The sequence below is a fragment of the Aegilops tauschii genome, chromosome 4 (genome assembly GCF_002575655.3).
Source record: "Aegilops tauschii subsp. strangulata cultivar AL8/78 chromosome 4, Aet v6.0, whole genome shotgun sequence".
NCBI lineage: Eukaryota > Viridiplantae > Streptophyta > Magnoliopsida > Poales > Poaceae > Aegilops > Aegilops tauschii.
In genome coordinates, this window is record NC_053038.3 from 379428518 (window position 1) to 379434517 (window position 6000).

Consider the following 6000-nt stretch of genomic DNA (forward strand, 5'->3'; position numbering starts at 1 on the left):
GTCGGGGATAGGCCCGCCTGGCACACAGGCTGGGGCAAAATGAGCTCGTGTGCGATCTGGCGGGGCATAGAAACCCAATTGTTTCTGTTCGTATGTACATCCCACATGGTGAATCCGAGAAAATCATTTCCGTTCGTATGTATATCACACACAGTTTTTTGTGTGGAAACCTTTGTGTAAGGTGGCCTAACACAAACAGTTCTCTACCGGAAGCCGTGTGTGATTGTTAGTTGATCGAACATGCCTACTTTCTAGAAATCGTGCGGGTTGTTTGAGTTCATCACCCACGGTGCTGTCTGAGTAACCGTCTGCAATAGAAAACCCCAACAAGCAGGGTAATTAGCCTATTATTGATAATCCATGTAATAATCAAATTGATATTTCTTATAAAACACACCAGATATTTCATATCCGTATAACAGCAACCAGGATTTCATAATCGAATTACATCAGATAGCTTCGGCACTCAATTACGCCATTACACAAGAGCACCAAGTTTCACATGCAACACCAAAAACGTTTGGAAAGTAGCATCATACACGGTAAATAGACAGATGAATCTCATATGGGAAATTGCAGAAGCGGAAGGCAAATATTGAGCCTTCAGTGATGTTGAATGTCCTTGCAACTTTAGGCCAGTGGCTATGGATAATTTCCCGCCCAACCTTCGTCCTCTTCAGCAAGACTTCAATATTGTACCATGGGTGTTGAATGAATACCTTCCTCGCCTCTTGACCATGCAGGTGGTTTGAGAGGTAATCATCGGTGAACTGCTTTGAAAAGTATTGAAAACAAAGATATGCATAAATCGCTGTTATAAATTTTGAAATGGCGCAAGGGGTAAAAACAAGGTAAAAGAGTTAGTACCATCCTATAGTTGACTGATTTCTTCTTCATTGTGCAAACAAAGATCTTGCTGTTATTCGTCGCAAGTTTCCTCATCCTAACAATCTTTTTGAGTTTTTTGACTTGACTGATATTCATGGACATCTCATTTCCCCATATGCAAAATGGGTCAAACAGTGGGTCTAAGCCTCTGACAGCAGGACCTACATGTGCAAGACCAAATTGTAAGAAACCTAAATATTAGAATGATTCCTGCAACTGCACAATAATGTGCTATTAGCCAAAGGACCATGCTTGAACAAACCTCGATGGTAAACCGCAGTGTCTCCCATTGTTTCCCTGCAACACACATAAGGAAGATCTTGATCAGGTTAACTGAGAGTTGCCATACTATCAGTAGAATATGTATTGAGTACAACCAAATTCGATTTATTTCACACGCATAACAATACAAAATTGTACCCACGGCAAATGAAAATCAAATTGCAGAACTGAACCAAACAGTTAAATGGACAACAGACCAAATGAACCAAAATAGTTAACTGAGCACGACATTGCAGAATAAAAACATGTACTAGAAGATAAGACAGTTAACAAAACAAAGAATGCTTGAGAATAGTACTACGAAATGTAGCAATGTTGGACCAAACTGTTAACTGAACATTACATTTCAAAGGACCAAAGTGTTAACTGAACATTACATTTCAGAGGACCAAACTGTTAACTGAACATCAGATTGCATATTAACATTACAGAGGACAAATCACTAGAAGGCACTGGCGGTGGCCTCGAGAAAACATCATGAACTGTATTTTAAAGTAGACAACCGCGTTGTGGTGTCGACGGTGGCCTCGAAGACGAGGCGCTCCTCCAAGATCTGGCGGTCGACACGCATGGCAGCCATAGCGACCTCGTGCGTGCATGTGGCCGCATGCTACCGAGCTCCATGTTATACTGCGTGCAAAATGGTTGTGGGCGGCGCTTAATTGGAGGAGGGGGACAATGATTTCGGCGGAAGGTGTCGCGCCGTCAGTCGGGGCATGTGGGATGGGAAAGGAGGAGGATGGTGTGGGTGGGGTGTGGATTACCTGACCATATCGACGAGGCCGCGCAACAAGAAGAAGGGTCGGCGGCGAGGAGGTCGCGCAACAGGAAGAAGGGTCACCGGTGAGGAGGCGGCGCTGCAAGAAGAAGGGTCGCCGGCGAGGAGGCGGCGCTGCAAGAAGAAGGGTAGCCGGCTAGGAGGCGGCGCTGTAAGAAGAAGGGTCGCCGGTGAGGAGTCTGAGCTGCCAGTAAGAAGTAGTGAAGGTTTGAACTTGGAAAGCAAGGAGGAACAATGGAAATGTGACTTTTGGTGGGAGGGAGGGGGCGGGGAGATAGATATTTCCACGGTGGCAAATTTTTTTTGCTCGGTGCCGCGAGAAACTGGCGCGCAAGTGTGGTTCAAGCGGGGGTGGTGGACTGTAGATGACGAAGCTTCGTGCGTAAGCCAGACAAGACGGTGTGCCAAGATATTTTATATCGCATCCCACACGATTCTTTCTAGTAAACTATTTGTGGTATACCTGATTTTTTCATTATGTTTTGAAAGACAAAATGGTGTTACGGAGGGAAAGGATGGTGTTTTAATTGCTAGAACATTTATGTACAACGAACATGCAAGTACATGAGTGTCGTGTTTAAATTTTGAACTATTTCGGGTTCGTTTGGCATTTTTATGCATTAATTGAGTTTCTCGGCATTTAATGTGCATAATTCAAATTTGAACTACAAGCACATGCTCCAGTGCACCAAAGTTTGTTGAAAAATCACATGTGTCTTTGGGTGAATTTATAGGTCCCATGCAAGAAATGGGAATGAAATTCAAACATCTGGGCGTCGTGGCTCAACCGAGAACATTGAGAAACTTGTTTTTTAAATTCCTGGAAATTCAAAACTCGCCTGAAAATAATGAAACTTGGCATGGTGTCATTTCATGGCACCAACATGCTGTCGTGAAAAAATTGGCCACATTTGGACAAGTTTTTGGTATAAGCTTCTTGCAAACCGGAGCTTCTCTCGAGAAGACTCGTGGTTCCCGAGGGGGGACGTGTCACCCTTGTGTTCGAAATGATATACACTACCCCCACCCCCTTATTTTTTACAGGGGCAACATAGAATTATATGAGTGCCGTGTTAAAATTTGGAATTATTCCGGGTTCATTTGGACTTTCTTATACATTAATTGAGTTTCTGGTCATTTAATGTGCATAATTCAAATTTGAACTACAAGCACATGCTCCAGTGCACCAAAGTTGGTTGAAAAATCACACGTGTGTCCTTGGGTGAATTTCTAGGTCCCATGCAAGAAATGGGAATGAAATTCAAACATCTGGGAATCGTGGCTCGACCGGAAAGATTGAGAAACTTGGTTTTTTAATTCATGTAAATCCAAAACACGCCTGAAAATCATGAAACTTGGTGCGACCTCTTGAGCATGTGTTGGTTTTCCCTTGAAGAGGAAAGGGTGATGCAGCAAAGTAGCGTAAGTATTTCCCTCAGTTTTTGAGAACCAAGGTATCAATCCAGTAGGAGACTACACACAAATCGCCTAGTACCTGCACAAACAATCAAGAACCTTGCAACCAACGCGATAAAGGGGTTGTCAATCCCTTCACGACCACTTGCAAAAGTGAGATCTGATAAAGATAATAAGATAAATATTTTTGGTATTTTTGTTGTATAGATTGAAAAGTAAAGATTGCAAAATAAATAGTAAACTAGAATTATAGATCGGAAACTTATATGATGTAAAGTAGACCCGGGGGCCATAGGTTTCACTAGAGGCTTCTCTCAAGATAGCATATATTACGGTGGGTGAACAAATTACTGTCGAGCAATTGATAGAAAAGCGCATAGTAGTTATGAGAATATCTAGGCATGATCATGAACATAGGCATCAAGTCCGTGTCAAGTAGACCGAAATGATTCTGCATCTACTACTATTGCTCAACACATCGACCACTATCCAGCATGCATCTAGAGTATTAAGTTCATAAGAAAAGAGTAACACATTAGGCAAGATGACATGATGTAGAGGGATAAACTCAAGCAATATGATATAAACCCCATCTTTTTATCCTTGATGGCAACAATACAATACGTGTCGGTTCCCTTTCTGTCACTGGGATCGAGCACCGCAAAATTGAACCCAAAGCTAAGCACTTCTCCCATTGCAAGAAAGATCCATCTAGTAGGCCAACCCAAACTGATAATTCGAAGAGACTTTCAAAGATATCAAATCATGCATATAAGAATTCAGAGAAGAATCAAATATTGTTCATAGATAATCTTGATCATAAACCCACAATTCATCGGATCTCGATAAACACACCGCAAAAAGTATTACATCGAATAGATCTCCAAGAACATCGAGGAGAACTTTGTATTGAGATCCAAAGAGAGAGAAGAAGCCATCTAGCTAATAACTATGGACCTGAAGTTCTGTGGTAAACTACTCACACATAATCGGAGAGGCTATGGTGTTGATGTAGAAGCCCTCCATGATCGATTCCCCCTCCGGTGGAGCACCGGAAAAGGCCTCAAGATGGGATCTCACGGGTACAGAAGGTTGCGGCAGTGGAAAAAGTGTTTCGTGGCTCCCCTGGATGTTTTCAGGGTATAAGAGTATATATAGGCGAAAGAAGTAGGTCGGTGGAGCTGCAAGGGGCCCACGAGGGTGGGGGGGGGCGCCTACCCCCTGGGCGCGCCCTCCTGCCTCGTGGCTTCCTCGTTGCTTCCCCGACTTCCACTCCAAGTCTCCTGGGTTGCGTTTGTTCCAAGAAAGATCCTCACGAAGGTTTCGTTCCGTTTGGATTCCGTTTGATATTCCTTTTCTGCGAAACACTGGAATAGGCAAAAACATAGCAATTTGCACTGGGCCTTCGGTTAATAAGTTAGTCCCAAAAATAATATAAAAGAGCATATTAAAGCCCATTAAACATCCAAAACAGATAATATAATAGCATGGAACAATCAAAAATTATAGATACGTTGGAGACGTGTCAAGCATCCCCAAGCTTAATTCATGCTCGTCCTCGAGTAGGTAAATGATAAAAACAGAACTTTTGTTGTGGAATGCTACCTAACATAATTTTCAATGTAATTTTCTTTATTGTGGCATGAATGTTCAGATCCGAAAGATTCAAGACAAAAGTTTAATATTGACATAAAAATAATAATACTTCAAGCATACTAACTAAGCAATTATGTCTTCTCAAAATAACATGGCCAAAGAAAGCTCATCCCTACAAAATCATATAGTTAAGCCATGTTTCATTTTCGTCACACAAAATGCTCTCATCTTGCACAACCCCGATGACAAGCCAAGCAATTGTTTCATACTTTAGTATTCTCAAACTTTTTCAACTTTCACGCAATACATGAGCGTGAGCCATGGACATAGCACTATGGGTGGAATAGAATATGATGATGGGGGTTATGTGGAGAAGACAAAAAAAGAGAAAGTCTCACATCGACGCGGCTAATCAACGGGCTAGGGAGATGCCCATCAATTGATGTCAATGTGAGGAGTAGGGATTGCCATGCAACGGATGCACTAGAACTATAAATGTATGAAAGCTCAACAAAAAGAAACTAAGTGGGTGTGCATCCAACTTTCTTGCTCACGAAGACCTAGGGCATTTGAGGAAGCCCATTGTTGCAATATACAAGCCAAGTGAAAGTGACAAAATAAGAGACTCTCTATCATAAAGATCATGGTGCTACTTTGAAGCACAAGTGTGGAAAAAGGATAGTAGCATTGTCCCTTCTTTTTTTTGGCCTTTCTCTTTTTATTTTCTTTTTTTGGCCTTTCCTTTTTTTATTTGGCCTTTCTCTTTTTTTTTTCACGGGACAATGCTCTAATAATGTTGATCATCACACTTCTATTTATTTACAACTCAATGATTACAACTCGATACTAGAACAAATATGACTCTATATGAATGCCTCCGGCGGTGTACCGGGATGGGCAATGAATCAAGAGTGGCATGTATGAAAAATTATGCATGGTGGCCTTGCCACAAATACGATGTCAACTACATGATCATGCAAGGCAATATGACAATGATGAAGCGTGTCATAATAAACGGAACGGTGGAAAGTTGCATGGCA